Genomic DNA, 11288 nt, shown 5'->3' with positions numbered 1-11288 from the left:
GGGCACTCTGGCCAGCATTCCAGCTAAGTCCATCCTTCATCCCAGATGCCAGGCACGTGAGTGAAGAGCCACCTTGAAACTGAATGCTTCTGGCCCGCCACCCCCCACCCCCCCGTCCCCTGAGTCTCTTTGAGCCAACAGGGTCCAGAAGCTATGGAGCAGAGACAGGCTGTCCACATTGTGTCTCATCCAAACTCCTGACCCACAGACTCCTTGAGCATGAGGAGATGGTGAGTATCTTATGCCACTAGGTTAAGTGGTTAGAGCGCAGTAGATACCAAAACAGTTCTCCTCAGACTCCATCTCTGTGAAGCCTTTATGATCCTTTCTGCCCTTTGCGTAATCCCAAGTCCTAAGTTAAAATGAGCCAGTCTTGTCTCCCGAAGCCTTTCTCTATACCTGTGTCAGAGGACTGACTCATCTCGCCTTCCTCCAGGTGATGACTTCCTTAGGGGAAGCAACTCTGGGAGTCACCTTTGCACCCTCAGAGCACAGTGTCGAGCCCACGGGATCTGGCTGATCACCCTTCCGTCCCTTCTTCTATTAGTGTAATGCACAAAGGAGACGGGGATTCACAGGGAAGCCAGATTTGGTGTGTGTGGGGCTCTCTCGGAGTTCTGGCTGTCTCCACGCTTCCTGGTTGCAACCTATAGCATGGCAATGGGCTGGCGTTACACCCGCACACCCTCTCAAATCTTAGTCTGCTCGGGCTGCCATAACAAATGGGTGGCTTCAACCAGAAAAAACTTATCTTCTCACAGTTCTGGAGGCTGAAATCCCAGGTCAAGGTGCTGGCAGGTTTGGCTTCTCCTGGGGAGGCCTTCCTCCTTGGCTTACAGATGCCAAGTCTTCCCGTTGCGTCCTTGCGTGGTCTTTCCCCTGTGCATGCACATTCCTGGTGTCTCTGCCTCTTTTTTTTCAATATTGTATTTATTTATTTCGGCTGTGTCGAGTCTTAGTGTTGGCAGGCAGCCTCGTTGGTGCCATGCAGGGTCTTCCCTCTGGTTGCAGCACATGGACTTGGCCCACTGCATGTGGGCTCTTAATTTCCCAAACAGGTTTGAACCTGTGTGCCCTGCATCGGAAGGCGGATTCTTAGCCACTGGACCATCAGGGAGGTCCCTATCTTTTCTTTTCTTTTTTAAATTATTTTTTTAATTGGAGGATAATTACTTCCCTGCCTTTTCTTATAAGAATACAGTCTTATTGAATTAGGGTCCTACCCTAATGACCCCACTTATCTTTACCTCTTTAGAGACCCTATCTCCAAATCCTGTCGTAATAGAAATTGGGGCTTCTACATAGGAATTTAGGGGTTTGGGGAACACAGTGCGGTCCATAACATAGTAAGTTATTGTTTATAGTCCCTGAAGTTGTAGATGTCAGTGAAAAGAAGGGAATGAACTCACTGATCCACGTTCTACCCACAGATAGTTTCTTGGCTGTTACTTCAGGCTTATGCTGCTCTTGCTCCTCTATCCCTTTAAATGATAGCCTGCTTAGGTGATAGACATCTGGGATAACATGCCCTTCTCCACAACCAATGGAAAGATCTTATTTCATGTAGCTTTTGTTTGTTTGCTTGTTTTCCATTTGGTGCCCAAGGAAACCTCAAAACAAACCTTCAGGACCAGATACAAGACGGGGCTGACTGCAAAGCGATGTACAACATGTCACTGTGTACAAGCGGGCGCTCTTCTCTTGCAACCTGGTCAGTTTACGGCAGCCGGATAAAGAGCATTCAGAAAGGGGCTTTGGTGGGGAGCTGAGGATGATAAAGGACACGACGGAACGCCAGGAGGTAGGGTGACTAGCAGGGAGTCTTCAGAACTTCAGAAAGTAATTCCTAGTGGTGTCCTTTTTCCTCAATCTGTTTTTATTGTTTTATATCATATTCTAAAAATGAGAGAGAGAGAGAAAACACAATCTTCTACTGAAATGAATTGGACTTGGGACTATCTTATGCCTGTATCTGTGAGCTATAGGTGCTGAATAAGGCATGGAGCAAATATTCAAGGTCAGACACTTGCCCTTTGGAATTCAAATTAAAGTGTACCTACCTTGCATTTTTCGCCCCTTGTTTTCAACTGGTCTATCATACTGCCTCTGTCAACCAACTAGTACTACTGTCAACCAAGCCTCTGCCCACCCCTCCTCCCACCTTACTTTCACCACTTAAGAAATGAGAAAACATTTCTCATTCTGATTCATGCTATCGCTAACGCATGCACCACAAGAATCAATCAGCTTTCATTTTCACATAATGTAGCGTGTTTACACAATTACCAACCACCCTGACTGCATGCTGCTGCAATATCACAACACTCTTTATGTGAAAATCAGTACTGAAATACATTTTTATCTGCCAGTTGAAACTGGTAAGAATTTTGTTACAAGCTGTAAGAAGGCTTTATCCCTGCTCAACACTATAAAGCCCTCAAGATTTTATCTTTTTTGAATTATCTAAAGGTAGGAAGAGATTCAATTTGCTAAGAGTCCTTGTTTTGGACACAAAGACAAATATCTGCTCCTGAGCTATACTTCACAAGCAATGATTCATTTTCAAAACCTCTCAGGATCATGAATTCTCCAGATAGAGAAAATGAACCCAAGTCTTGCTCTCTTCATTAATTTTACTATGTTCTCTCTCTGCTGCTTCACTTTAGAAGGGAGGTATAATTACTATCTTTATGAGTCAGACTCATAGCCCAGCACCTGTTAGAAAATTAAAAAATATTTTCCCCACATTACATTACAAAGTGAAGCCATTGTTTTCATGCAGTTGCTGGTATTCAGTCATTTGCCAAAATGACTGTATTGGAGGCTTTAAAAGCCATAGTGATAATGAAAAACAATGACTGGAGACTTTCCCAAATGCCAATACATAAAGATAGTAACATGAACTTGATACACTCTGATTTTAATTCTTTTAAAACTGTTCATAGATTAATAAAGGTGAGTCAGTTTCTCCCAGGCATGATGAAGCAGCAGATTCAGACAGTTTAGAGTTGTCTTCTTAAACTATACCCCAGGTAGTTACTTAGGTATGAGGTATGGAGCCCAGTCAATGCCAGTTATAGAAGGAGATTCAATATGTGTGAATACGTTATTGAGCTAAGAGATTAAGGGATAATTCTAACTAAGAAAAACTGATGTCACAACATAAAAACTATCCAGCTCAGGAAAGAGCAGAGTATGATCTTAAAAAAATCTTTACACAGTCCATTTCTTGCCTAACTGCCATATAAAGAGGGAAAGGTCAAAGTAGTCCTTATTCTTCTGATAACAGATGTAGTGTTTGATCTCAATGCCTAACGAGACCAATTAGACGCCACCTCTTTCAACTGTTTAACATTTTCATGACTTCGAAGGGTGTTTGTGTACAAGACTAACTTGAAATTTACTTTGAATGAGAAATACATGCAACACAGTCACAGATTGTTTGGGGACATGCAGGAGAGCTCTGCTAACACTTGCAACCAGCCCAAAATACACACAGTGTTTGCAGGCCTTCTGTATGTGTGCTATGGGGCAGAAGGAAGTGAGATGGTGCTTGCCCATGGCTGACGGTAATAGAAAGTGAAACAGAGTTTGGAAATGGCTAAAAAGTGAGGGATGCTGAATCGAGTTTTCGTCATTTTAATCTAGGCTTTTTTGATTAAAATTATTTTTTATATTCTTCTTTCCCTGAAGCCATGAATATGTATACTGAATGAATTAGTGGGGAACTGATTCAACAGGCAGTATGTAACTTACGTTCTTCATCTCTTAAATTTCTTTGATCCATTTCTTTGTAAATAATTATGGGTTAAACAGTTTATTAATGACATACTGACTGGAGCTCCTGGGGTTCATTCAAAATGTGCTGGAGAATTGAAACCAGGTAACCAATGCTTTAGGGTCAAACACAGCTGTTATCTCCAGAAAAGCAGGGTTTTCATCTTCTCTAAAAGTTTTTATAGTATTTAATGCAAGAAATTAACCATCTGGTACAGATGCTTTTAACTTACCACCTCAACATAATGATTGGCACAAAAAAACTTAATGTATGTCGAATGAGTAAAAGAATGAAGAGAAAATAATATAAAGTTTAAGAGTAAGGACAATTTTCCTTAAAAATCAGCATTTCTCCCCAGGATAATTTTAAAGAGCAATGTTGGTTGTAATATCCTACAGACTGAAAATAACCAAAAAATCAAAATAAATAAAATATATCCTGGGGTTTTTCCATACAGAAAGATATATTCTACATCATTAAGCACTGAATGGATTTGCTTTTCCCGGAAGCAGGTGACTAGAGGAAATTTCTATATTTGAATTCTTATATTACAAAAAAAGAGAATGGTGGTCATTGGAATAATGTAAGTAAGGCCACTTCTGTTTCCATCCTTTGGTTCCCAGACCTCTGTACTCTTCTGACACAGTGCTTTTATAGAAGTCTTCAGTTCAGCACATATGCTGCATCATGGATGATGTCTTTCCATCTCCACAGAGTATTTATTGCCTTTAGTTTGCTAAACTAGATATGCTAAAAGATTTAGCCAATGAAAACAACAAGAATGCTAGACAAAATAACAAAGGAAGTACTTTTTAAAGGTATCAACAAGATGGCACAGAAGTAAAGAATCTGAAGAAATAAAAAAGCAAGACAGAAGTAGTGACTTTGGGAGAAGAGAACCAAAGTGAGTTCTTTCAGTGCTTCTGCCAAAACCTGGAAGGAAATCGTGAGCCTTTTGGAAGATGTTCGATAGGAGACGTCGGGAGATAAAGCCTCAGGCCCACACAGAATTGGAAGTTTTATAGGAGATAAAGCTGGAATCTCAAAGGGTTTTACCTTCAGTTTGAAGGGTGAGCAAAAAAAAAAACAAAACACCAAGCTATACAGGAGACAGTCACACATCTGATTTGATCTTTATGCTGGAGGAAAGTAGGAGGAAGTCTCACTTGAGAATCTGTACCTGCAACCTGGCCCTCATATGACTTCTTGTTTGAATTTATATCACCTGGAATTGAAAAATTGAAAGAAGAGAATTTTAATGAAAGTGCTCCAAGAATATTTATGTAATCAACTAGGAAGAGCAAAGCAAATCTTTTATGAAAGAACACAGTCTCAACCCAGGTCTCAAAGAAGTCCTAGAGATAAAGTCCCAAGGAACATAAGCTCACATAAAAACATACTTAGGCATGTTCTGCCCTTCTCTCCACCACACATGCACACAGAAATAAAGCACCGTGAGTGAGAATCAGCAGAAACAACAGACAGAAAAATCAGATCTATAAAGATGATCAGATACAATATAAAATAATCATGTTTGGTATGTTTAAGAAAATGAAACGTTTGTGAAAAAGGGATAAGAGAATTTTTAAGACAAATCTGGCAGATTGAAGAAAAATTGAATGAAACTTTTAGAAATGAAAAAGTGCTTTATGCAAAAGATTATGAGGACAAATGGAGGCAGATCTGAGATGGAAGGAGGAGTGGTGAGCAAAGAAATTGACAAGCATTGATCACACATAACAATAATAGTAATATCTAACTTGTGAGGTTAAGCAAACAAGATAGAATTCAGATATGGTCAAAATATAATATAAATTGGAATGGGGTGAAAAAAATTGTAGTTGTAGAATTCTAAGGTACTTGTATTGTTTGGGTGAAGCATCAAGAGACTACGTGAGCATGTTAACGTGTGGGTGTGTTAGTTGCTCAGTTGTGTCCGACTCTTTGGGACCGCGTGGACAGTAACCCACCAGGCTCCTCTGTCCATGGAATTCTCTAGGCGAGAATACTGAAGTGGGTTGCCATTCCCTTCTCCAGGGGATCTTCCCAACCCAGGGATCAAACCTGGATCTCCTGCATTGCAGGCAGGTTCTTTGGGTAATTCCTAAAAATAGTTGTAGAGAGGGTTATTTCCAAATGAGCAGTAGGAAATGGCAGTGGGAATAAGAAAAAGAAGAAAAGAAAAAAGAAATTCTATTCAGAAGATAGCCACAAAAGGAAAAAAAAAAAAAAAAGAGAGAGAGAGAGGATGGAAAGCACATAATGAGACAGTAGAAATACATCAAAGGAAGAAGAGCAAAGACAAAGCCTGAAGATCCTTTGCCCCCCAAAAAAACCAATGGGAGCTCATACACCCTCTAAAATGATCATACTGTCTATGATTTCATATTGTTAACAATGAAAAGAGAGCATAAATGACTTTTGAGAACAAAGACTTTATTTCAAGTACATAGTGGTTCAGCCTATCAGAGACCATTCAGCTTATGGCCAGTGATTTCCACCTCAGGGCTTTTAATGGGGTTTTGGAAGGGGTCAAGAGGGCTTCCCTAATAGCTCAGTTGGTAAAGAATCCACCTGCAATGCGGGAGACCTGGGTTGGGAAGATCCCCTGGCATAGGGAGAGGCTATCCACTCCAGTATTCTGGCCTGGAGAATTCCATGGACAGTATAGTCCATGGAGTCACGAAGAGTCGGACATGACTGAGCGACTTTCACTTGGAAGGGGCTGCACCAAGGCCTCCTGTTTTATGTTAACATTATTTACAGTTAAAAGAGACTTTAACTTTTGAAGATCTCTCTCTCAAAAACGGACTTCTGTAGACAATTTTTAGGAGCACTTTTATGAATACTAAATTTAGAATGTGTTTTTACCCTTTTAAATTTTGGCCTTTGACTTTATCTGGAGAGCTTTATCTTATGAGCAGCTGTATCATTTGTTATTTCCCTCTCCTTTGGTACCAGTCTTAATATACTTTTTCTATTTTGTCTGTGTTTAAGAAGAAACTGCTTTTCTAAGGCTACAGCTAGGGCTTTATATTCTGGAAATAAATCAAAAAGCACAGGACCTAAAGACTTAATATAGAAAATGACACAGTTTTAAAAAAAAAGAGCATGAGGCCTATAATATTCTGCTTCTGTAGGATGCTAGATAATTTCCTGGAGAGGCCTCATTGGATTGTGTAGTAGATCTTTTCTGTAGGTCTGTTTGGTTATTTCCTATATACTACTTCCTTTCCATTGTTCTGTAATGCTTTTTTTTCATAGCTTCTAAACTGTTTCTTCCTTCCTTCTTTCCTCACTTCTTAATTTCTCATTCTCAGATGAAGCTAGATCTTTATTTAGATGAACAGGGTACAGGGCTGTCTCTCAAATTTGCCCTGGGGTGAGGGTCATATCCCTCAATAGAGACACAACTGGGGAGAGGGGTGGGGTGATGCTCCTGGTTCCTGGTCCAGCATTCAGCTTACAGGGCCTATTCCGCGGTCCAGGCCTTACCACTTCCTAGCTGTGTGACTGTGGGTGGTTAACCTCTCTATGCCTCAGTTTTATCATCTGTAAGAGGAAGCTAGGAAATATATCAACCTCACTGGGTTCCCGGGAGGATTAAATGAAGTACTTTTAAAGCTCTTAGTACTGTGCACTGCTCCTCATAAACGATAGATATCAGCCGTTACCATTTTCTTTATTATTGCTGCTGCGACTACTGATTTGTCGCTGTTACTCCTCCTACCTCTCCTTCAAGTACCACTGGGTACATCTCACTCCCCGGCTGCTCAGTCTGTTATGCTGGCCCACTGCTGTTTGAGAGAATCCCACTTCCCGCGGTACGGTGCATCTCTACCCATCTCTCCCTCCTTTGTGCAGCCCCTTCCAAGTGGAAGTAGCTCAGTCATGTCCGACTTTTTGTGACCCCATGGACTATATAGTCCATGGAATTCTCCAGGCCAGAATACTGGAGTGGGTAGCCTTTCCTTTCTCCAGGGGACCTTCCCAACCCAGGGATCGAACCCAGGTCTCCCGCATTGCAGGTGGATTCTTTCCCAACTCCCTCTGCCACTCACACAGATTCCTCCTTTAGGAATGGCCATCTCAGAGTGTTCCCAGCAAGGTGGCCCAGGGACCCTGAGCGGCAGCGCCCATGGGGCACAGCAGCGGGGGGCCAGGCTCTTGGCGTGATTGGCTGACTGCGTGCCGTGCACATGTGACCTTTCCTTTTCCGTCACAGGGTTTTTTAATGGGCTATTGGAAGGGGCTACCCCCTGGCCTGTTAGTCAGATGCCATGCCATTTTACACTGGAAGTCTGCTTTCTGCTTTTAAACCAGGGACTCAAAGTGAGGGCGTAAGCCTGACGCCTGTGGAGACCTCGCTTTCACTGGTCAAGCAGGGCTCCATGCCTTTTAAAATCATGCTCTTCTGGTAATGAACAAAAACCCGAGTTGACTAAAGGAGTATAATAGTCTCATTTTTACACACATTTCAGTAAGTTAGAAGATCTGAGGTAAATCATCCCCTCAGGAGTAGTAGGACTAAATCCAAAGGCAGCCAAGGGAAACTGCTGAGACAATATTCTTATCACATTTCCAGGAAAGTTCAGAACCTTTATGAGAAGAGCTGTATTGAAACTCATGGTAATACATTTAGACTAAGGTTTGTATTAAACTTTCAGTGACTGAATTTTAATACTGTGCTGTACATGTGTGCTCAGTCATGTCTGACCCTTTGTGACCCCACGAGGGTCCTCTGTCCATGTGATTCTCCAGGCGAATACTGGAGTGGGTTGCCACTGCTTTCTCCAGGGACTCTCCCCAACCCAGGGATTGAACCTGTGTCTCATGCATTTGCAGGCGGATTCTTTACCCACCGAGCATCTGGGAAGCTTTCTATGAATACACAATTTGAATACAAAATTGAATATAAAAATGTGTATTCAATATTGTATGAATATACAACTTCTTCACAAAAAGTTCAGCTGCTTTTACACTAAGGAAGGTCAGAAGAGGCACAAACAACAAAAATAAATAGTTCATAAAGATGTTATAGGTTGAAATACAGTCAGGACCACACAGTCAGATCACACCCTCAGACCCAGCCAGATGCTCACCCTTCCTGGAATCTTTCCAACTGATGTCCTGATCCTGGAGGGGTGGGGATGGTTGCAGAAACTCTGGGGACCTGGGGGCCACTGATAATTAAAGAGTGCACCTATGAAGTTAGTATTGGAAACATTTGGGATATCAGTAATTAAAGTAGAAACAGCAATATAGATTCTATCTAAATATGCTGCTGAAATGCATCATTACCAACTTAAAGCATCAAATTACAGATGATTTGACAAACATTTTCAAGGGCTCTTAATATATAAACAAAACAAACTCGCATATTGGCTGTATGACTATATTTGTGTCATAAATAATTAAATCACAACATGGAAAAATATCTCTTTCCATCTTTCTCTACCAACATACTATGTCTAGGGCACAAATGGTAAAAAAAAACAAGTATAATCTCTTTTCCCCAAGTTATGATAATGTAGATATCAAGAATTTGATGACAGTAATATGTATTGGCTCAGCGTCCCAACCATGTAGTTACAAAGAATTTAAGCCCTCCCTGACCCTGAACTTGATCTTTGTGGCTCACATTTCTCATCACTGCTTCTCCTATTGCTGCCAGCTGGATTTTGAGGAAGTTGCTTCTTGGTGATTGCAGGTCTGCCTTATACTGGTCGGTTCTGAGGTCTCTCTGGTTAAGAGTATATTGAGAAAAAAAAAATAAGAAAAAAAAGAGTATATGAAGAGTCTGCGGGGACATGGTCACAGAGAACCATTAGGTCCCTGGTGATGCTGCCCTCAGAAATGTCCTCTTCTGTGATCTCGGCTCATGGCCAGAAGAAGCAGGAGGTTGCTGTCAGTTCCTCTTCTTGACATTCCGCACTCATGGCGGGGGGGAACACAGACTCTTGTCTTGGATCTGAGGTCTGAGAGTCCAACCTTCTGACCAGAGGTACTCTGCTCAGTTCTGCCCAGAAGTTCTAATGCTTCGAGGCAAACAAGATTCTGGTTGACTTGACTTGCTAAGTTAGAACAGTGGCCTGTAACATGAAGCATGTGTACCCCAGGGATACTTGAAGGAATTGATGATCGTAAGTTCATAGACATTCCTATGTTTCCCGGACTTCCTTTGAAATAAAGTGTCATGTTAGGAGCAATATTTCAGTCCATGCTGGGGTTTTCTGAGTTCACATACAAGGTAAACTGCAGCAATGGGAGTCAGACAATTTTGGACTAATGGGTCTCTTTTTTTACGTCTTAGTTTTGTCAAAGTATGCCTTTGGAGGATAATTCCAGGAAAGTAAGGCAAAATGAACATTAATAAGAAAGGCTGAGTGTTAAAAATGCCCCTTCCTGCAATTCATTTAAATGTAAGTAGCCTTTTCAGGTCTTCTTGATATTTGTTTCCAGGATACATCCCTAGCTGGAAAGAAAAGAGACTTTAAATAGCAATGCAGTATAGGTTAGCATAGCATCACTAATTATTTTAAATGTAGTTAGAATGTTTTCTTAGACTATCGAAGTTTTTGAGATATGCTAGATAAAATTTCTATGAAATCTTTCCAGTTGGCCATTATTATTTAATGAAGTATTTAAAGCGATTTTTTATTAGATAACTGTTTGAAATGTTTATTATAATACAGTAAAATCCTCATCTTAGTTCACCATAAAATATTTAATATTTTCTTCCTCCTACTAATGAAAAATTGGCTTAAAGCTCAGCATTCAGAAAACTAAGATCATGGCATCTGGTCCCATCACTTCATGGCAAATAGATGGGGAAACAGTGGAAACAGTGGCAGACTTTATTTTTTTTGGCTCCAAAATCACTGCAGATGGTGCCTGCAGGCATGAAATTAAAAGACGCTTACCCCTTGGAAGAAAAACTGTGACCAACCTAGACAACATATTAAAAAGCAGAGACATTACTTTGCCAACAAAGGTCTGTCTAGTCAAGGCTATGGTTTTTCCAGTAGTCATGTATGTATGTGAGAGTTGGACTGTAAAGTTGAGCACTAAAGAATTGATTTTGAACTGTGGTATTGGAGAAAACTCTTGAGAGTCCTTTGGACTGCAAGGAGACCCAACCAGTCCATCCTAAAGGAAATCAGTCCTGAATATTCATTGGAAGGACTGATGTTGAAGCTGAAACTCCAGTACTTTGGCCAGCTGATGTGGAGAGCTGACTCATTTGAAAAGACCCTGATGCTGGGAAAGATTGAAGGTGGGGGGAGAAGGGGATGACAGAGGATGAGATGGTTGGATGGCATCACTGACTCAATGGACATGAGTTTGAGCAAGCTCCGGGAGTTGGTGATGGACAGGGAGGCCTGGCGTGCTGCAGTCCATGGGGTCGCAAAGAGTCAGACACAACTGAGTAACTGAAGTGAGCTGAACTGAACTAATATAAAGTAAATGAGATCCTGTGTGTGTGTGTGTGCTCGGTCACTTTAGTTGT

Source organism: Dama dama, chromosome 19 (assembly GCF_033118175.1).
Source record: "Dama dama isolate Ldn47 chromosome 19, ASM3311817v1, whole genome shotgun sequence".
NCBI classification, from domain to species: Eukaryota; Metazoa; Chordata; class Mammalia; order Artiodactyla; family Cervidae; genus Dama; species Dama dama.
Note: the sequence above shows the minus strand (reverse complement) of the source record.